This window comes from Bos javanicus, chromosome 14 (assembly GCF_032452875.1).
Source record: "Bos javanicus breed banteng chromosome 14, ARS-OSU_banteng_1.0, whole genome shotgun sequence".
NCBI classification, from domain to species: Eukaryota; Metazoa; Chordata; class Mammalia; order Artiodactyla; family Bovidae; genus Bos; species Bos javanicus.
In genome coordinates, this window is record NC_083881.1 from 13,336,193 (window position 1) to 13,358,930 (window position 22,738).

Sequence of the window (22,738 nt, forward strand, 5' to 3'; positions counted from 1 at the left end):
TCCCAGGAAGGGAGTCTTAAAAAGAGAGAAGTTTCCAAACGCCAGAAAACCTTCTCACTGCTGAATATGTGCCGAGCTTTGGAAGCACAGAGGGCAACTTAACAGGGAGAAAAAATAAATAAACAATTAAAACTCGCAGATTGCGAGCCCTACGGTGACTCCCCCAGCAGAGAAGCAGTGCAGATGCCTGCACACGCCATTGGCAAGCGGGGGCTGGGCAGGGAGGCGCGGCGCGGGCTGCATGGCTTAGAGTAAGAATCTGGCCTGAATACCCTGAGTGCTATCTGAGCGAAATAATTTGGGCTAGCAAACCAGACGGTGGGATATCTACCATGCGAAAAGCCAGCTCTAACCTAAGACACCGCCAGGCCCGCGCACGGAACAAAGGACTGAACAGAGATAGCCGGCTGCAGACCTTCCCCCTCCGGTGACAGGCAGCCAGAACCGGAAGGGGGCAATCACAGCCCCAGAGAGACATTATCTATAAAACTGTAAGCAGGCTTCTTTGCTAACTAAAACTTCTTGGGGGTCTGGACGGTCAACATCTGCATGAGAAGGTGTGCCGGTTTTACACCCAGATAACCGAGTGGCGGGGAGGCGATAAGTCGCAGCATTGGCGCTCGCCAAACACCTCATCACCTGAGCTGCTCGGACCTGGGAAGGGCGCAAAGCACAGGCCCAACTGAGTCTGCGCCTCTGAGGACTACCCGAGTGCCTGAACCTGAGCGGCTTGGACCTGGGAGGTACATGCAGCCCAGGGCCGGCCTCGGATTGTTCCCGGTGGAGCAACCTAGAGCCTGAGCAGTGTGGGCAGGGAGGCTACACGCGCCGTGAGCGGGGGCAGACCCAGGGTGGCTGAGGCATTGCGAGCGCACGCCAGTGTTACTTGTTTGCAGCATCCCTCCCTCCTTCCCCACAGCGCGACTGAACAAGTGAGCCTAAAAAAAAAAAAAAAAGTGTCCTCCACCATGCCCTTTGTGTCAGGGCAGAAACCAGACACTGAAGAGACCAGCAAACAGAAGAAGTTATAACAGAGGGAAATGCCTCGGAGATTAAAACCCTGTGGTTACTACGGACTACATAGGAAGGGGCCTATAGATCTTGAGAAATATAAGTCGGACCAAGGAACTAGCCAAAAATGATCTGAACCCACAATACTCACAACAAAGCCAGAGAAAGTCCTAGATATATTTTTACTATTTTTACGATCATTCTTTCTTTCTTTCTTTTTTTTTTTAATTTTTTAAAAAAATTTTAAGTCCTCTATTGTTCCTTTAATTTTCACTTTTATAACCTATTACTTTGCAAAAAAAAAAAAACCCTATTTTTTTCTTCTTCAGCAAACTTCATATATATATATTTTATAATTTTTTGACCTTTTTTTTTTCTTTTTCTTCTTTTCTTTAACATTGTATTTTTGAAATTCCAAACTCTACTCTAGATTTTTAATTTTAGCTTTTTGGTATATGTTATCAATTTTGTACCTATGGTTTTTTTTATAATTTCTGTGACTTTTTTTTTTTCTCTGTTTCTTTCTCTTCTTCTTTTATATAACATTGTATATCTGAAATTCCAAACTCTACTCTAGATTTTTAATTTATGCTTTTTGGTATTTGATATCAATTTTGTACCTGTATTTTCTTTATAATTTTTGTGACATTGTTTGTTTTTCTTTGTTTGTTTTTTCTCTCTTTATTTTTCTTCTTCCTTTTTTTTAACATTGTATTTTTGAAATTCCAAACTCTACTCTAGATTTTTAATTTTTGCTTTTTGGTATTAGTTATCAATTTTGTACCTATATTTTCTTTATAATTTTTGCGACCTTGTTTGTTTTTCTTTGTTCATTTTTTCTTTCTTTTCCTTCTTCTTTTCTTTAACATCGTATTTTTGAAATTCCAAACTCTACTCTAGATTTTTAATTTTTGCTTCTATGTATTTGTTACCAATTTTGTACCTTTAAGAACCCAATCTTCAGGACCCATTTTTCACTAGATTACTGGCTTGACTGCTCTCTCTCCCTTTGGACTCTCCTTTTTCTCCACTAGGTCGCCTGTGTCTCCTGCCTAACCCCTCTCTACTCTATGCAACTCTGTGAATTTCTGTGTGTTCCAGATGGTGGAGAACACTTAGGGAACTGATTACTGGCTGGATCTGTCTCCCTCCTTTTCATTCCCCCTTTTATCCTTCTGGCCACCTTTGTCTCCTTCCTCCTTCTTCTCTTCTCTGTTTAACTCCGTGAACATCTCTGAGTGGTCCAGTTGTGGAGTGCACATAAGGGAGTGACCACTGGCTAGCCCTCTCTCTCCACTATTGATTCCACCTCATCTCATTTGGGTCACCGCTAACTCCCTCCTCCCTCTCCTCTTCTCCATGTAATGCTATGAACCTCTCTGAGTGACCCTCACAGTAGAGAAACTTTTCATCTTTAATGTAGATGTTTTATCAATGGTGCTGTATAGAAGGAGAAGTTTTGAAACTACTGTAAAAATAAGACCAATATCTGGAAGCAGGAGGCTTAAGTCCAAACCCTGACTCCAGGGAACTCCTGACTCCAAGGAACATTAATTGGCAGGAGCTCATCAAACGCCTCTATACCGACACTGAAACCAAGCACCACACAAGGGCCAACAAGTTCCAGGGCAAGACATACCAAGCAAATTCTCCAGCAACACAGGAACACAGCCCTGAGCTTCAAGATACAGGCTGCCCAAAGTCACCCCAAAATCATAGACATCTCATAACTCATTACTGGACGTTTCATTGCACTCCAGAGAGAAGAAATAGAGCTCCACCCACCAGAACACCGACACAAGCTTCCCTAACCAGGAAACCTTGAAAAGCCACCTGTACAAACCCATACACAGTGAGGAAACACCACAATAAAGAGAACTCCACAAACTGCCAGAATACAGAAAGGACATCCTAAACTCAACAATTTAAACAAGATGAAGAGACAGAGGAATACCTAGCAGCTAAAGGAACAAAATAAATGCCCACCAAGCCAAACAAAAGAGGAAGAGATAGGGAATCTACTGATAAAGAATTCCAAATAATGATAGTGAAATTGATCCAAAATCTTGAAATTAAAATGGAATCACAGATTAATAGCCTGGAGACAAGGATTGAGAAGATGCAAGAAAGGTTTAACAAGGACCTAGAAGAAATAAAAAAGAGCCAATATATAATGAATAATGCAATAAATGAAATTAAAAACACTCTGGAGGCAACAAATAGTAGAATAACAGAGGCAGAAGATAGGATTAGTGAATTAGAAGATAGAATGGTAGAAATAAATGAATCAGAGAGGATAAAAGAAAAACGAATTAAAAGAAATGAGGACAATCTCAGAGACCTCCAGGACAATATTAAACGTACAACATTCGAATCATAGGGGTTCCAGAAGAAGAAGACAAAAAGAAAGACCATGAGAAAATACTTGAGGAGATAACAGTTGAAAACTTCCCTAAAATGGGGAAGGAAATAATCACCCAAGTCCAAGAAACCCAGAGAGTCCCAAACAGGATAAACCCAAGGCGAAACACCCCAAGACACATATTAATCAGATTAACAAAGACCAAACACAAAGAACAAATATTAAAAGCAGCAAGGGAAAAACAACAAATAACACACAAGGGAATTCCCATAAGGATAACAGCTGATCTTTCAATAGAAACTCTTCAAGCCAGGAGGGAATGGCAAGACATACGTAAAATGATGAAAGAAAATAACCTACAGCCCAGATTATTGTACCCAGCAAGGATCTCATTCAACTATGAAGGAGAAATCAAAAGCTTTTCAGACAAGCAAAAGCTGAGAGAATTCTGCACCACCAAACCAGCTCTTCAACAAATACTAAAGGATATTCTCTAGACAGGAAACACAAAAATGGTGTGTAAATTCGAACCCAAAACAATAAAGTAAATGGCAACGGGATCATACTTATCAGTAATTACATTAAACCTAAATGGGTTGAATGACCCAACCAAAAAACAAAGATTGGCTGAATGGATACAAAAACAAGACCCCTACATATGTTGTCTACAAGAGACCCACCTCAAAACAGGGGACACATACTGACTGAAAGTGAAGGGCTGGAAAAAGATTTTCCATGCAAATAGGGACTAAAAGAAAGCAGGAGTAGCAATACTCACATCAGACAAAATAGACTTTAAAGCAAAGGCTGTGAAAAGAGACAAAGATGGTCACTACACAATGATCAAAGGATCAATCCAAGAAGAAGATATAACAATTATAAATATATATGCACCCAACACGGGAGCACCGCAGTATGTAAGACAAATGCTAACAAGTATGAAAGGAGACATTAACAATAACACAATAATAGTGGGAGACTTTAATACCCCACTCACACCTATGGATAGATCAACTAAACAGAAAATTAACAAGGAAACACAAACTGTAAACGATATAATAGACCAGTTAGACCTAATTGATATCTATAGGACATTTCATCCCAAAACAATGAATTTCACCTTTATCTCAAGCGCACATGGAACCTTCTCCAGGATAGATCACATCCTGGGCCATAAAGCTAGCCTTGGTAAATTCAAAAAAATAGAAATCATTCCAAGCATCTTTTCTGACCACAATGCAGTAAGATTAGATCTCAACTACAGGAGAAAAACTATTAAAAATTCCAACATATGCAGGCTGAACAACACACTGCTGAATAACCAACAAATCACAGAAGAAATCAAGAAAGAAATCAAAATTTGCATAGAAACGAATGAAAATGAAAACACAACAACCCAAAACCTGTGGGACACGGTAAAAGCAGTCCTAAGGGGAAAGTTCATAGCAATACAGGCACACCTCAAGAAACAAGAAAAAAGTCAAATAAATAACCTAACCCTACACCTAAAGCAACTAGAAAAGGAAGAAATGAAGAACCCCAGGGTTAGCAGAAGGAAAGAAATCTTAAAATTAGAGCAGAAATAAATGCAAAAGAAACAAAAGAGACCATAGCAAAAATCAACAAAACCAAAAGCTGGTTCTTTGAAAGGATAAATAAAATTGACAAACCATTAGCCAGACTCATCAAGAAACAAAGGGAGAAAAATCAAATCAATAAAATTAGAAACGAAAATGAAGAGATCACAACAGACAACACAGAAATACAAAGGATCATAAGAGACGACTATCAACAATTATATGCCAATAAAATGGACAACGTGGAAGAAATGGACAAATTCTTAGAAAAGTACAACTTTCCAAAACTGGACCAGGAAGAAATAGAAAATCTTAACAGACCCATCACAAGCACGGAAATTGAAACTGTAATCAAAAATCTTCCAGCAAACAAAAGCCCTGGTCCAGACGGCTTCACAGCTGAATTCTACCAAAAATTTAGAGAAGAGCTAACACCTATCCTGCTCAAACTCTTCCAGAAAATTGCAGAGGAAGGTAAACTTCCAAACTCATTCTATGAGGCCACCATCACCCTAATACCAAAACCTGACAAAGATCCCACAAAAAAAGAAAACTACAAGCCAATATCACTGATGAACATAGATGCAAAAATCCTTAACAAAATTCTAGCAATCAGAATCCAACAACACATTAAAAAGATCATACACCATGACCAAGTGGGCTTTATCCCAGGGATGCAAGGTTCTTCAATATCTGCAAATCAATCAATGTAATACACCACATTAACAAATTGAAAAATAAAAACCATATGATTATCTCAATAGATGCAGAGAAAGCCTTTGACAAAATTCAACACCCAATTATGATAAAAACTCTCCAGAAAGCAGGAATAGAAGGAACATACCTCAACATAATAAAAGCTATATATGGCAAACCCACAGCAAACATTATCCTCAATGGTGAAAAATTGAAAGCATTTCCTCTAAAGTCAGAAACAAGACAAGGGTGCCCACTTTCACCATTACTATTCAACATAGTTTTGGAAGTTTTGGCCACAGCAATCAGAGCAGAAAAAGAAATAAAAGGAATCCAAATTGGAAAAGAAGAAGTAAAACTCTCAATATTTGCAGATGACATGATCCTCTACATAGAAAACCCTAAAGACTCCACCAGAAAATTACTAGAACTAATCAATGATTATAGTAAAGTTGCAGGATATAAAATCAACACACAGAAATTGCATTCCTATACACTAATAATGAGAAAACAGAAAGTGAAATTAAGGAAACAATTCCATTCACCATTGCAACGAAAAGAATAAAATACTTAGGAATATATCTACCTAAAGAAACTAAAGACCTATATATAGAAAACTATAAAACACTGGTGAAAGAAATCAAAGAGGACACTAATAGATGGAGAAATATACCATGTTCATGGATTGGAAGAATCAATATAGTGAAAATGAGTATACTACCCAAAGCAATTTATAGATTCAATGCAATCCCTATCAAGCTACCAACGGTATTCTTCACAGAGCTAGCACAAATAATTTCACAATTTGTATGGAAATACAAAAAACCTCGAATAGCCAAAGCGATCTTGAGAAAGAAGAATGGAACTGGAGGAATCAACCTACCTGACTTCAGGCTCTACTACAAAGCCACACTTATCAAGACAGTATGGTACTGGCACAAAGACAAAAATATAAATCAATGGAACAAAATAGAAAACCCAGAGATAAATCCACGCACATATGCACACCTTATCTTTGACAAAGGAGGCAAGAATATACAATGGATTAAAGACAATCTCTTTAACAAGTGGTGCTGGGAAATCTGGTCAACCACTTGTAAAAGAATGAAACTAAAAGAACACTTTCTAACACCATACACAAAAATAAACTCAAAATGGATTAAAGATCTAAACATAAGACCAGAAACTATAAAACTCCTAGAGGAGAACATAGGCAAAACAGTCTCCGACATACATCACAGCAGGATCCTCTATGACCCACCTCCCAGAATATTGGAAATAAAAGCAAAAATAAACAAATGGGACCTAATTAACCTTAAAAGCTTCTGCACATGAAAGGAAACTATTAGCAAGGTGAAAAGACAGCCTTCAGAATGGGAGAAAACAATAGCAAATGAAGCAACTGACAAACAACTAATCTCAAAAATATACAAGCAACTCCTACAGCTCAACTCCAGAAAAATAAATGACCCAGTCAAAAAATGGGCCAAAGAACTAAATAGACATTTCTCCAAAGAAGACATACAGATGGCTAACAAAAACATGAAAAGATGCTCAACATCACTCATTATCAGAGAAATGCAAATCAAAACCACTATGACGTACCATTTCACGCCAGTCAGAATGGCTGAGATCCAAAAGTCTACAAATAATAAATGCTGGAGAGGCTGTGGAGAAAAGGGAACCCTCTTACACTGTTGGTGGGAATGCAAACTAGTACAGCCACTATGGAGACCAGTGTGGAGATTCCTTAAAAAACTGGAAATAGAACTGCCTTATGATCCAGCAATCCCACTGCTGGGCATACACACTGAGGAAAGCAGAAGGGAAAGAGACACGTGTACCCCAATGTTCATCGCAGCACTGTTTATAATAGCCAGGACATGGAAGCAACCTAGATGTCCATCAGCAGATGAATGGATAAGAAAGCCATGGTACATATACAAAATGGAGTATTACTCAGCCATTAAAAAGAAAACATTTGAATCAGTTCTAATGAGGTGGATGAAACTGGAGCCTATTATACAGAGTGAAGTAAGCCAGAAGGAAATACACCAATACAGTATAATAACACATATATATGGAATTTAGAAAGATGGTAACAATAACCCTGTGTATGAGACAGCAAAAGAGACACTGATGTATAGAACAGTCTTATGGACTCTATGGGAGAGGGAGAGGGTGGGAAGATTTGGGAGAATGGCATTGAAACTTGTAAAATATCATGTATGAAACGAGATGCCAGTCCAGGTTTGATGCACGATACTGGATGCTTGGGGCTGGTGCACTGGGACGACCCAGAGGGATGGTATGGGGAGGGAGGAGGGAGGAGGGTTCAGGAGGGAGAACACATGTATACCTGTGGTGGATTCATTTTGGATATTTGGCAAAACTAATACAATTATGTAAAGTTTAAAAAATAAAATTAAATTTAAAAAAAAAAAGAAGCAGACTAGAGAGAGGAGCATAAACATACTCCTTGTAAATGGAGATTGTTAAGGGGGGGTGGGGCAGTGGCAATAACACTTAGCTGGTAGAGAACTGTCTTGCCCTTCTTTCCTTCTGGGAAGAGAGTCTGATCCTGAGTTATCCAGAGGGGGCTGACCTCATAGGATGACCAACGGGGATACTGCTTGGTATAGTTAAGAGAATACACCCTGGAACCAGATATTCTGGGTTCAAGTCCTGGATCTGACATATAATAGTGTGACCTTGGACACTTAACCTCCCCGTGTCTCAGCCATCTGGAAAATATGGATGATAATAGAATATATTTCATAGGGTTGTTACATGAGTTTTGCTTGAGACTTATCTACTGGATAGCAGTTTATATGAGAAAGATTTTTCTTATTTTTTTCCAGCAGAAGTGTGGATTGAGGGAGATGGTTTTCCTTTCTGTGGCTTATTCCTTTGCAGAATCTTAAAGGCTGATTAAATGCAGTAATTAGAATTTAGTGTATATTTCAAAGGCCATATTTAATAAATTAATTACTATGTTTTATCAGGTGGTTTATGAAATACCAACATGTAGTCCCAGAAGAGGCTGTAAAGACTGACATTGATGTTCAGACAAAAAGATCAGTGGCAATTCACTGGGGAAATTTTGCTTTGGCAAATGAGGTGAATGTGACTGTGATAACAATAACTCTGATTCTTTGTGACACCAATGACTGTAGCCCACCAGGCTCCTCTGTCCATGGAATTCTCCAGGCAAGAATACTGGAGTGGGATGCCATTCCCTTCTCCAGAGGATTTCCTGACCCAGGGATCAAACCCGGGTCTCCCAAATTGCAGGCAGATTCTTTGCTGTCTGAGCCATTAGGGAAGATACAAGATATGTACAGAATTACTTTAAAAGTATTGTAAAGTGGTCTCAGAGTCAGGGACTGTTACTAATTGGAGGGATCAGGGAGAGCTTCATGGAAGAGGTGACATTTGAACTTAGCTATGAGGAGGCAAGGAAGAAGTTGTTTCAAGAGAAGGAAAGTGTGGGGTTGAAGGCAGTAAGCATGGGGAATAGTGAGGAGTCAGTTCAGCAAGAGATTATAGATGATATGGAGTGCAATGGGGGAAGTATGGCTGGACAGCTTAGAACTTTACAGAAAAATGTTATTTATCCAGTAAACACTGATTCAGTGTCTGCTGTGCTGTGTGCCAGGCATTGCGATAAACGGTGGTTTTATTCCTAAACTCATACAGAAGATCTAATTTTCCCTTAGCTGGACCCTAGAGCTCTGCTACTAGCCACGGTTGTGGGATCAAACAGAAGCTTAGCAAATGACTGTACTCCCCAAAGCAATCTACAGATTCAATGCAAGCTCTATCAAACTACCAATAGTAATTTGCACAGAACTAAAACAAAAAAATTCAGTTTATATGGAAAAACAAATAGCCAAAGCCATCTTGAGAAAGAAAAATGGAGCTGGAGGAATCAACCTTCCTGACTTGAAACTATTAGCATTCTTATCACTTATAACTGAGAAGTAAGAAAAATATTACAATATGTTTCTTCTTTAAAAATCCAAGTCATATAAAACTATGCTTTGTACAAGATACATGAAATTATAGAAACTGAGGAGCTGGGAGAGGAGACTGAAGTCAGGGAAAAGGGACAAACGTGCCCAATGGTGCAAAAAGAACCCATATGTTATTTTATAAACATTTTTTTTTTTTGGATTTCAAAGGCATTATGTGTTTACTAAAGAACATTTCTTTTAAATACAGAAAAGTACAAAGGTAAAGGAAATTCACCCACATTTCCACAATCACAAATAATAATTATTCAGTTTGGCATTTTCTTTCCAGTTTTTATAAACATATGATATATAGACGCACTCCATTGATGATCACAGTGAACATGCTTAATCAGTTAAGTGAGGAAAAAGAGATGACTCCCCTTGGTTTTATTCTTTTTATCAATAAAATTTTAAAAATATTAAACCAATTAAAAGACAATTTATATAATGGGAAAAAACACTTCCAAAACTTGTGACCAACAATAGATCAGTCTCAAAAGATACAAACAGTTCATGCAGCTCATATAAAAAAGAATTCTCAATATCACACAGTATGAGAGAAATGCAAATCAAAATGACAAGAAGGTATCAGTTCATACACATCAGAATGGCCATCATGAAAAACACTACAAGTAACAAATGCTGGAGACAGTGTAAATAAAAGAGAAACTTCCCATACTGCTGGTGGGAAAGTAAACTGGAGAGCCACTAATACATATGTAAGTTATTTAAAAAAACAAAAAACTTACAAAATGATCCCCTAATCCCACTCCTCGATGTATATCCGAAGAAAATACTAACTCTCAATGACAAATGCAACCTTCATTCAACAATACTTACAATACCTGAACATACACATAATTAAAGTGTCCATGGACAGATGGATAAAGATGATGCAGTGCATATATGGGAGGGAATATGATTGAGCCAGAAAACAGGATGCAGTACTGACATCTGCAGCAACAGAAATGGACTTGGAGATGATCTCACGAAGTGATGCAGTTCAGAAAAAGACAAACACCCTGTGATGTGACTGATACGCTGTGCTGTGCTAAGTGGCTTCAGTCATTTCCCACTCTTTGCAACTCCATGGACTGTAGCCCACCAGGCTCCTCTGTCCATGGGATTCTCCAGGCAAGAATACTGGAGTGGGTTGCCATTTCCTCCTCCAGGGGATCTTCCCGACTCAGGGACTGAACTCCTGTCTCTTACATCATCTGCACTGGCAGGCAGGTTCTTTACCACTGGTGCCACCTGGGAAGCCTGATTGTGACTGACAGGTGGAAACTAAACATTGATGGAAATGGAGTACATTTTCTTAACAGAAATACACTTACAGATTTAGAAAACAAACTTATTCTAACCAAAGGGGAAAGGAGGAAGCCAAGGATGCGTCAGGAGGATGGAATTGAGACATACCCACAAATATATATATATATATATATATATGAATAATGAATAATTGTCAAGGACCTACTATATATCAGAGGGACCTAGACACAACACAGTAGTAACCTACATAAAAAAATAACTGAAAACAAGTACAGCTATGTCTGCATATAACTTAACAACCTGCTGTACACTTTAAACAAACATAACAGAATAAATCCACTATACTCCAATATTACCTAATAATTGACTTTAAAAAATGGAATGCCTATATATTCCCTTCAGACTTCAGTGTCCCAGGCTAGTTCACATTCCTGGTGCCTGAACAGCGTTGGTTCCCAAGTCTGGACTATCATGTGGCTGAAGAAGCTTTGAAGGATGTGTCAGCAAGTGAGATCCCCTTGGACCTGTAATGCCTGGTCCCCTGTGGACTGGATGACAGTGTCCAGAATATGCAGAACCTCCTACAACTAAACCAAGGTGGAGGAGCCAGCTGGTCCCCAGGTCTCCTGGTGCTGGGGCTCTCACCTCCCGCTTCCTTCCTTAGAGTTGCCCAAACTTCAGACAGAACACAGCACCCTCAGCAGAGCTTCTGCAGGGTTTGGGATTTCTCCAATGGGGTAAAAAATACGGGGGAGGGAGAAATGGGACACCAGGCCTTGGCATTTTGTTCTGGCACATTCAGCTCTCCTTTATAAGCCAGAAGGCGGAATTTCACCAAGGCTCTGCTTACCCTAGCAAGCTGGGTGGGGCATGAGGAAATTCTGCTGTCTTGTGGCTGCTTGGCATAACTACACCATGAAAACCAGTGCCTAATGGCATTTCTGCTTATTTAACTGTCAGTCACTCTGCTTATTTAACTTATATGCAGAATACATCATGTGCAATGCCGGGCTGAATGAAGCACAAGCTGGAATCAAGACTGCTGGGAGAAATATCAATAAGTTCAGATATGCAGTTGACACCACCCTTATGTCAGAAAACAAAGAGGAACTCAAGAGCCTCTTGATGAAAGTGAAAGAAGAGAGTGAAAAAGTTGGCTTAAAACTCAACATTGAAAAATTAAGATCATGGCATCCGATCCCATCACTTCATGGCAAATAGACGGGGAAACAATGGAAACAGTGACAGTCTTTATTCTCTTGGGCTCCAAAATCACTGCAGACGGTGACTGCAGCCGTGAAATTAAAAGCCGCTCCTTGGAAGAAAAGCTATGAGAAACCTAGATAGCATGTTAAAAAGCAGACATTACTTTGCCTACAAGGGTCCTTCTAGTCAAAGCTATGATTTTTCCAGTAGCCATGTATGGATGTGAGAGTTGGACCATAAAAAATGCTGAATGCTGAAGAATTGATGCTTTTGAACTGTTGTGTTGGAGACTCTTGAGAGTCCTTTGGACTGCAAGGAGATCAAACCAGTCAATCCGAAAGGAAATCAGTCCTGAATATTCCTTGGAAAGACTGATGCTGAAGCTGAAACTCCAATACTTTGGACACCTGATGCGAAAAGCTGACTCATTAGAAAAGACCCTGATGCTGGGAAAGATTGAAGGCAGGAGGAGAAGGGGACAACAGAGGACCAGATGGTTGGATGGCATCACCAACTCAATGGACATGAGTTTGAGTATGCCCAGGGAAATGATGAAGGACAGGGAAGCGTGGCCTGCTGCCCTCCATCGGGTGGCAGAGCTGGACATGACTGAGCGACTGAACAACAAAGGGCACTTCACATTCAAAAGGCCTCTCCAGTTGTGAATGACACCTGCCCTCAACAAACGTCCTGGGGCTTATAGTAGAGAATTCATTAACGGGCGGACTTTCAAGAAGACCATTTGCAGGTATAAATTTCATCCATACAGATGTCAAACAAGCAGCACAGGGAAAGATGCTCAATGTCGATTATTGGTAGAGAAATTCAATTCACAGCGACAACAAGCAATCACTAGGGAACAGATAGAATGGCCGCCATGAAAAAGTCTGGAAAAAGAAACTGCTGACCAAAATGGGGAGAAAGGGAAGCCCTCCTATGTTGTCACTGGGATCCTACATTTCAGTTTGCTACTTGTGAAGCATTTGGATTACAATTCCATTTGCTAGACCGCAGGGTTTCAGTCAATTTCCCCCTCTCTCATCTACTAAAGTGCACTAACTCTATTTTTGGAGTCACCAAGCAGGTGTCACACATGCAGGACATTCTTCCCTCCCTGTTTAAATCAATAACTGTATACATGGAGAGGAAAGAAAAGGAATAGCTGTTTAATAAGCAGCTATAATTGTGATCCAACTTCTTGGCGGGTTATTTCTCACAGCCTGGGCTGGGGAACTGAGGTTTTAGCCTAAGGCAACAGCTTCAAACACATCGTTTAATTACCTTCTTTTGGTTGCCTGATGTCTGTGAGTTTTGTATTCGGCCCCATAGGATTCCCCACTCCAAAGATGCAAATGATATTGTTGCTGTAGGAATTTGAGTGGTTCCTACAATGAGAAATCTGCTTACCTTTCTTGAGCATTTTTGGACACAGAGGATATTCCTCTGGGGTCCTTGTACCCTGTTTAGAGAAGAACAAATGTGTATATTCTCCTCTCTATATTATTTCCCCAAGAAATTCCATCTATCAATATCTCGGTTCCCTAACCAAATACATGCCAATGACTGGCAAATTTCTATCTTTAGCATAGAATATACCTCTGAATACTAGACTTACACCTGACTCAGGAGCACACTCACTTAGTATCTCAAATGTGGCAAAAGCAAGCCCTTCCACTTTCCTTGATCAGCATATTAGAACCCCACCTTAAATCTCTTTTTTCAGTGAATGGCATCCCCCACCTCTCACAATCTACTTTGCAAGTCAGAAACCTGGCCCTGCCCTCACTGAGGCCTTCACCCCTTACAATGAACCCATCCATCACCAAGTCCAATCAAATCTAGCTTCCTACCTTTTCTTGAATTTACCTGCTTTTCTCCATCTTCACTACCACTGTCTAGACCAAGCTACTAACAGGCCTTCCAAAGACTCCTCAGAGTCTACCCTTCTCTGGTCTAATCTACTCTCCCTGCTGCCAACCAGATAACTACTTTAAAATGCAAACCCAATTATGTCACATAGCTGCTTAAAAACCTTGGGTAGCTTCCCACTGCTTCGAAGAAAATGTAAACATTTCTTACCCAAACTCTCCTTTAAAATCTCCTGTAATCCATTCCTTGCATACTTCTCCAGATGCATTACCCATCAAAAACCACCCACTACAGCCCTGTTCCTGGCACGTTGGCCTCCTCTGACGTTCTCTGCGGAAATAAGACACTTTCCCACACCCTCTGTGACTGCTTCTGAGCTCTAGTGGCAGAGCTGAGGGGTTGAGAGAAACTGCATGGCCTACAAAGACCAAAATATTTTGTATCTCACCCTTTACAGAAAAAAAAAATTTGCCAACCCCTGAACTACAGTGTTGTCATTCAAGCGACTGATTCTCTTCTGGGAACTTAACTGGTGCCTGATGGTAGCCACTGAATTATGTCACTGGGCAACAACAGCTAATGACAGGAAGTGGATGTTTGACAGACAACTACTGTCCTCCTTAAACACAGTGAACTTGAAGTCAAAACCGAGTTTTTCCCTTTTACTATAGACACTTCCCAGATGTTTTTATCCTCTTACACTCTCTGTGCAAGATGCCAGCTATCTTTTAAATCATTTCAAACTCCAGACTGCTTCATTAACAGAAATAAAATCTGCCTTGGAACTTCTGGGGACTCTGAATATCAACAAACCTGCTAGAGTGTGTGTGCATGTGAAGTTGCTTCAGTCGTGTCTGACTCTTTGAGACGCTATGGATGATAGCCTGCCAGTCTCCTCTGTCCATGGGATTTCTCAGGCAAGAATACTGGAGAGGGTCGACACTTACTCCTCCAGGGGATCTTCCCGACTCAGGGATCAAACCCCTGTCTCTTGTGTCTCCTGTATTTGCAGGTGGCTTCTTTACCACTGTGCCACCTAGGAAGTTAGAGTAAGAGGAAAGAGGAAAAGAAAGAAAAGAATAAATGTGGGAGAGAGAAGGAGAATTATACAACAGACTGAACTTGGAGACTGGACGGCCACTTCTTGACTGAAGGGCATTTTTAGGGCTGTTTTAGAATTAGACAGCTCTAGGGTTTTGTTCAGTGTTAAACTTTATAGACCTCAGATAAGGATATGACTGACAAACTTTAGTAAAAAAAAAAAAAAAAAGACTGAATTTAGTCAACAATAATAGCTTGATCAGGAAATCGACTTACAGTCCATGAACCTCAGTGTCCTTGTCTGTAAGATGGAGATAATAATAAAAATACATTTAGTGATAAAGTGTGTATATGCCACCTGTGCATTAGCGATAAATAGAGCTTAAAGTCAACGCTTGTTTATAAGAAGCTAAGTATATAGGTAAATATTATATAACTATTATAAAGTATATTATGTCATTAAAAGTATATATTAAAATTAATTTTTATATAGTATGATTTTATATAATGTTGCCTTAATGTTAATTTATCTGAATAAATGTGAGCCATTTCTGGTTCATAATATGTAGCCTATCAGGCTCCTCCATCCATGGGATCTTCCAGGCAAGAGTGCTGGAGTGGATTGCCATTTCCTTCTCCAGGGGATCTTCCCGACCCAGGAATCGAACCTGGGTCTCCCGCATTGCAGGCAGATGCTTTACTGTCTGAGCCACCAGGGAAGCCTCATTATAAAGTATATTATGTCATTAAAAGTATATATTAAAATTAATTTTTATATACTATGATTTTATATAATGTTGCTTTGATGTTAATTTATCTGAATAAATGTGAGCCATTTCTGGTTCATAATCTGTGCTCCATATATACTAGCTGAATAAATGAGTGAATAAGTAAATAAATGAAAATTACAGTGTAGTATAAAAAAGTCTGCACTATACATTCATTTCTTCTGATCCTGTGCGTACCCTTAAGTCCCTGAGAATCCTGAAAGACAGGGAGTGTCACACCAACATTTGGTTGGGGATGCTGCTTGGTTAGTCATTAACTGTTGAGAAAGAAATAGGCAAGATTTACTCACCTACCTAGGTTTATAAGTGATGTCTCTGTGTCATACTACAAAGGTACTGACCTGGATTTTCTGGGGGCAGATTCATAACCTGGTCCGGGTGATTTGGTGTGTTTGTTATTCTACGAAAGGAAAAATAATCAGGAGGTATAGCTACAGGAGTGTCCAACTCTAGAGTAGATAGTTAATCTTAGGGGATCCAGTTACTGTGGGCAGCCCAGAATAATGGAAAGGTCATCGTTCTTTGTATCAAACAGATCCAGTTTCCAATTCCAGTGCTCCAGCTTTCACAAACATCTGCTGTTGATACTGTCCAATATACATTCTCCTGACCCCATGGAGTGTAGCCCACCAGGCTCCTGTGTCCATGGGATTTCCTAGGCAAGAATACTGGAGTGGGTTGCCATGCCCTCCTCCAGGGGACCTTCCTGACCCAGGGATTGAATCTGCTTCTCCTGCATTGCAGGTGGATTCTTTAACGCTGAGCCACCAGGAAAGCCCATGTATGTATATTATTAATACTACCTCAATTTTAAAGTATCAGAATGTGCAAAAAAAAACAAAAAAAACAAAAAAAAAACCACATTGTAAACACTTCCCAGAAGCAGAGACCCACCTTTTTCTAGATGCATTTGTACATATTTTCAAATGCCTTCCCATACATTTGAATACAATGTATTCAAAGTGTCATATACAGTGACAATCTCAGAACACATTCCAAAACACTTTTATGATTTTTGGAGAAGTCAATAAATAAACATTTTTTCCTTTCAAAATCTATGACTCTATTGACTTTTATTGCTTTCACTTTTAGGAGGGTGAAGTGAAAGTCACTCAGTCATCTCTGACTCTTTGCTACCCCAAGGAATTCTCCAGGTCAGAATACTGGAGTGGGTATTTCCCTTCTCCAGGGTATTCTTCCAACCCAGGGATTGAACCCAGGTCTCCCGCATTGCAGGTGGATTCTTTACCAGCTGAGCCACAAGGGAAGCCTAAGTATAATGGAGGGGGTAGCCTATCCTTTCTCCAGTGGATCTTCCCAACCCAGGAAGCAAACCAGGGTCTCCTGCATTGCAGGCAGATTCTTTACCAACTGAGCTATCAGGGAAGCCCAAGAATATTGGAGTGGGTAGTCTAATCCTTCTCCAGCAGATCTTTCTGACCCAGGAATTGAACTGGGGTCTCCTGCATTGCAGGTGGATTCTTTACCAACTGAACTCTCAGGGAAGCCCTTTAGGAGGTTATCCTAGCCTAAAATTGAAAGTATATCATCAGGGGTTTCAGAGAAGGCAATGGCACCCCACTCCAGTACTTTTGCCTGGAAAATCCCATGGATGGAGGAGCCTGGTAGGCTGCAGTCCATGGGGTCGCTAAGAGTCGGACACGACTGAACAACTTCACTTTCACTTTTCACTTTCATGCATTGGAGAAGGAAATGGCAACCCACTCCAGTGTTCTTGCCTGGAGAATCCCAGGGACAGGGGAGCCTGGTGGCTGCCGTCCATGGGGTCACACAAAGTCGGACACGACTGAAGTGACTTAGCATAGCATAGCATCAGGGGTTTTACAAAGCAACTTGAATTTTCCAAAATAGACATAGTCTGAGGTTGTTTTCGGTCCCCTTTGCTTTATTTTTGTCCTACCTGTTTGCTAATACCTTTGTGCTGGTGTTAAGAAATTATCTCCCTATTACTCATGGTGCCATCAATTATGCCCTGAAATTTAGACTGACTAGACACCTAAACTCAGAAAGCAAAGCAAATTTCAAGGCAAATCATACACCCATATAGACTCCCCTCCCTTTGCTGCCCTGCCGTACCATCATGGTGCGTGTGTGCTCACTCAGTTGCGTCTGACAATTGAGCTTATAGAAATCAAAAGCAATAATTATTGAATAAAAACAAATTGAGCTCATTGTACACAGTGCCTGACTGAGAACTTACCTTCCTGTAATCAGATGTGATGCTATAATTCCACAGAAGCACAGGGCCAGATCATACCTGAACAGTGAGAAACAAATAACATAACCAGAAATCATTGTAATGCCCTTCAAGGCAAGAAGCCCCAGTGTTCCCAGGGTACTCGAAAATAGAATCCAGGCAAATCTGTTAGACACACACGTGAAATGCCAAATTCAAGGGTTGATTGGATAGAACATTTCCTGATGATTTTCTTTTCTTTTTTTTTTTTTTTAACTCATTGTTCCTTCAGCATACTCTGTATTATGTGAGTCTATGACTCTGCTGGTGGTCTCTACTTGCTCTTCTTGAGCTGCATTTCAACTATCTCGTCCACTAGATGTCTTCATTGTTATGTTTGCTAGACCATGAGTGAAAATAATCCATACAGTTTAGTGGCTGGAATTAGATAGCTCTGGATTCAAGGTCTGGCTTTGTCACTTCCTGGCTGTGTGATACAGTAGGTAGTCAAAACTGTTTAATAAAGCTCTTAGGATACAAAGAGCTAAGTTTAAAAAAAAAAGTTTTTTTTTTCTCTCCATTTTTTAAATAGAAAAACTGAGATGATAATGAATGACTTCCTCCAGGCAATACAGTGACTGAAGATGAACTAATGCTTTTTTGTTAATCACTGAGGATTCCAGGGAGACCTCTTCTCAAACCTCTGATTGTCTGACTACAATGACAAATTCAGATACTGAGTACAAAAAGTATAAATATGACTCATCCCCAGTGAGGTTTCTACACAAGAGATTTAACTCTTGCCTGAGAGCATAGCTTCTAGATACCAATGCCCACCTCTCTTATCATCTGATTCAGTACTAACTGAGCATATGCAATGGCTGGTTTGGGACCATGGAGAAAAAAAAAGATGAGGTTCTGCTCTCATGGAGCTCAAAGCCTATAGAGAGACTGACAGAAAAACAAAAATTGCAGTCAAATATGGCAAGTGCTGTAACAGACAACTCTACAAGAACAGCACTGGCACCAATGATGGGAGAAGGCTCTGTGGCTTCGTGGTCTGACGAGGTCCAGAGGCTTCACTGCAGGAAGACTTTTGAGTGGGTGTTGAGAGACCGTTAGGAATTCTCTAGGGAAACTGTAGTGGGTTTAATGATGACCTCCAGGAAGATCTGTCTATGCGTCAAACCTTGGAACAGGTAAATATGAGCAAGACACAGAATATCAGGTTTTGGTCCTTCTATCTGCTCCTTTTCCTTACATTCTGAGCTCAGTAGCTGGCACCATCATCCAACTACTCAAGCCAGAAAACTGGAACTTAAAACTGGCATCTCCTTCTCCCTGGGCCTTACCTCCAATTAATTAGCAGGTTGAATCTATTTCTCTCAAATCACTCCACTTCTCCCATGCCACCAACTTAATCCAAGCCATCTTGTTCCTGTAACAACAGCCACCTAACTTGACCCCCCCACAGTTTCTCTAGCCTCCCTCCAGTCTGTTCCCCTGACTAGTTACAAGGATAAAAACTTCTAAATCTGACATTTAAAAAATGTAACTTCTTCCTTAAAATACTTTCATGTCTCTTCAACACTCTTAAGAACAAAGATAAAAATTCCCACAGCTTGCAACAGCCCTTCATGATCTGACATCAACCTAACTCGCCATTGTAACTGGGTACATCTCCTCCTCCATCTCAGGTTTGATCCGTGGGTCAGGAAGATCCCACTCCAGTATTCTTGCCTGGAAAATCCCATGGATGGAGGAGGCTGGTGGGCTACAGTCTGCGGGGTTGCAAAGAGTCAGACACAACTTTCACCATCTTTCCTCCTCCATCTGTAGACTCCAGCTATTTTAAAGCACTTTCTCAAAAATGCCACACTCCTTTCCTACTGCAGGGTGTGGCTGCGCTTCTAATAAAGTCTTCTTAACCTTCAAGTCTCCCTGGGGAGGACTCCTCTAATCCTAGTGCCTCTCACTATACACTATCAAATAATCTCTATTACAGACATTAAGAGCACTTAATGTAATTATGTAACAACTTGTTCAGTCTTTGTGTTCTCAGCAATACTTCACAAGGGAAGAAATTTTAAAAAGAGGGAAGAAGTAAACAGAAAATGAAAAGGAGGAAGGCCTGGCTTGGGTTCTTTTGGGGCTTGAAGCCTCTCATAGATCAGGTTCCAAAGAGAGCTGAAAAAAGCAGAAGTTACGGTCATTCTGTGCGTTTATTTGAGCTATTATTGAGAGAAATAGGAGCTGCAGAGTTAAAACCAGGTCATTTGATCAATTAGGATGATCACCAAGGCCTCACAGAGAAACACCCCTGCCCCTACTGTATCTAGATTTCCCTGTGGTTAAGATGATAAAAAATCTGCCTGCAATGGAGGAAACCCAGGTTTGATCCCTGAGTAGGAAGATCCCCTGGAGAAGGGAATGGCAACCCATTCCAGTATTCTTGCCTGGAGAATTCAATGGACAAAGGAGCCACAGTCCATTGGGTTGCAAAGAGTTGGATATGACTGAGGACTAACGTTTTCACTTTCCACTATATCCATCCCCCTTTTTGCCCCTCAGCCCTTTCACTAAGAATTTCCTGGGAGATTATTCCTGAATATGTGGTGGAAGACACCTTGAACTAAGTGTGTACACTTGGCTCTTTGTCCTGTCTCTGTCACCCACTAATCATTAACTTCATTTCAATAAGCATTTATTAAAGACCCACTGTGTGTCAGGATCTCTTCTGGGGGTTAGGTTTTCAGAGTCACCGTCTCTGCTCTCAACGAGCACACCATTTGAGAAAGACAAGCAAAGAAGACACATTCATGAGGTTCTGGTAGTCTCTCTAAGGAGGCGGTCCGTCTCCTCAGGTCGCCCACCACTCCTGCACTGGTGCTCATACTATATGAGCAGCAGACTGAGGAAGAAAATAGCCAGGCTTGGTTCAATGTGGGCTGGCTTGGTATGTGGTTTGAAGGTGAAAATGGTCTACTTCTGAACTGAAGACACACTGAGGGTGCCCCCTGGGAACAGTGGGGAGCTTCAGGTTCTATGTGAGCACAGCTTTAGTACATGTACCTGACATTTCTGTGGAAGAGTGGGGACTTCAGGTTGGAGAGCACACTTTGTGTTGGGATAGAAGGATGTGGCAGGATATATGGACGTGGGCAGGCAGATGACATAGCTGGTTGGTCAGGGGTCTGAAGGAGAAAAGTTAAAGATCAAAGCCTGACTGGTCCAGAGAAGAGGCAGGAGGATGGGGCCAATGCCAGGGACCAGGACCTGGGTCTATTTTTAATTATGAATTAATGGCCATGACAGCCTTCAACATGGAAGTGATGCTTAAGAGCCAGTTCACAAAATGACCAGTCTCTGTGACTGATATTGAAAGAGAAACTGCATTTAGTCTCCAGATAAGCTGTTTCTCAACTTAAGTCAACCCCTATAGTGCCTGATATCTATATTCTATTTTGCAATTTTCCAGGCCCTGCTCCCATTAATTTATCAGCTATATTGACTATGCCAAAGCCTTTGACTGTGTGGATCACAATAAATTGTGGAAAATTCTGAAAGAGATGGAAATACCAGATCACCTGACCTGCCTCTTGAGAAATCTATATGCAGGTCAGGAAGCAACAGTTAGAACTGGACATGGAACAACAGACTGGTTCCAAATAGGAAAAGGAGTACATCAAGGCTGTATATTTTCACCCTGCTTATTTAACTTATATGCAGAGTACATCATGAGAGATGCTGGACCGGAAGAAGCACAAGCTGGAGTCAAGATTGCCGGGAGAAATATCAATAACCTCAGATATGCAGATGACACCACCCTTATGGCAGAAAGTGAAGAGGAACTAAAGACCCTCTTGATGAAAGTGAAAGAGGACAGTGAAAAAGTTGGCTTAAAGCTCAACATTAAGAAAACTAAGATCATGGCTTCTGGTCCCATCACTATATGGGAAATAGATGGGGAAACAGTGGAAACAGTGTCAGACTTTACTTTTTGGGCTCCAAAATCAGTGCAGATGGTGATTGCAGCCATGAAATTAAAAGACGCTTACTCCTTGGAAGGAAAGTTATGACCAACCTAGATAGGATACTGAAAAGCAGAGACATTACTTTGCCAACAAAGGTCCATCTAGTCAAGGCTATGGTTTTTCCTGTGGTCATGTATGGATGTGAGAGTTGGATTGTGAAGAAAGCTGAGCACCAAAGAATTGATGCTTTTGAACTGTGGTGTTGGAGAAGACTCTTGAGAGTCCCTTGGACTGCAAGGAGATCCAACCAGTCCATTCTAAAGGAGATCAGCCCTGGGTGTTCTTTGGACGGAATGATGCTAAAGCTGAAACTCCAGTACTTTGACCACCTCATGCGAAGAACTGACTCATTGGAAAAGACTCTGATGCTGGGAAGGATTGGGGGCAGGAGGAGAAGGGGACGACAGAGGATGAGATGGCTGGATGGCATCACTGACTCGATGGACGTGAGTTTGAGTGAACTCTGGGAGATGGTGATGGACAAGGAGGCCTGGCGTGCTGCAATTCATGGGGTCACAAAGAGTTGGACACGACTGAGCGACTGAACTGAAATGAACTGAACAAAAAGTAGAAGCCAACAAACTCCATCTCTCATGTTTAGAACACAGTGCATGGAAAATCCCATGGACGGAGAAGCCTGGTGGGCTGCAGTCCTGGGGTCGCTCAGAG

General features: G+C 40.8%; 1 long non-coding RNA gene across 1 annotated transcript; it reads right to left on the reverse strand.

The window, feature by feature from the left end:
• Nucleotides 1-13,483: 13,483 nt before the first annotated feature.
• On the reverse strand, nucleotides 13,484-18,150 carry LOC133260346 (uncharacterized). Its single transcript, XR_009740769.1, has 4 exons — nucleotides 18,060-18,150; nucleotides 16,180-16,238; nucleotides 14,823-15,045; nucleotides 13,484-13,599 (listed from the first exon to the last, which is right to left on the reverse strand). It is a non-coding gene; the product is annotated as an uncharacterized LOC133260346 (long non-coding RNA).
• Nucleotides 18,151-22,738: the final 4,588 nt, after the last annotated feature.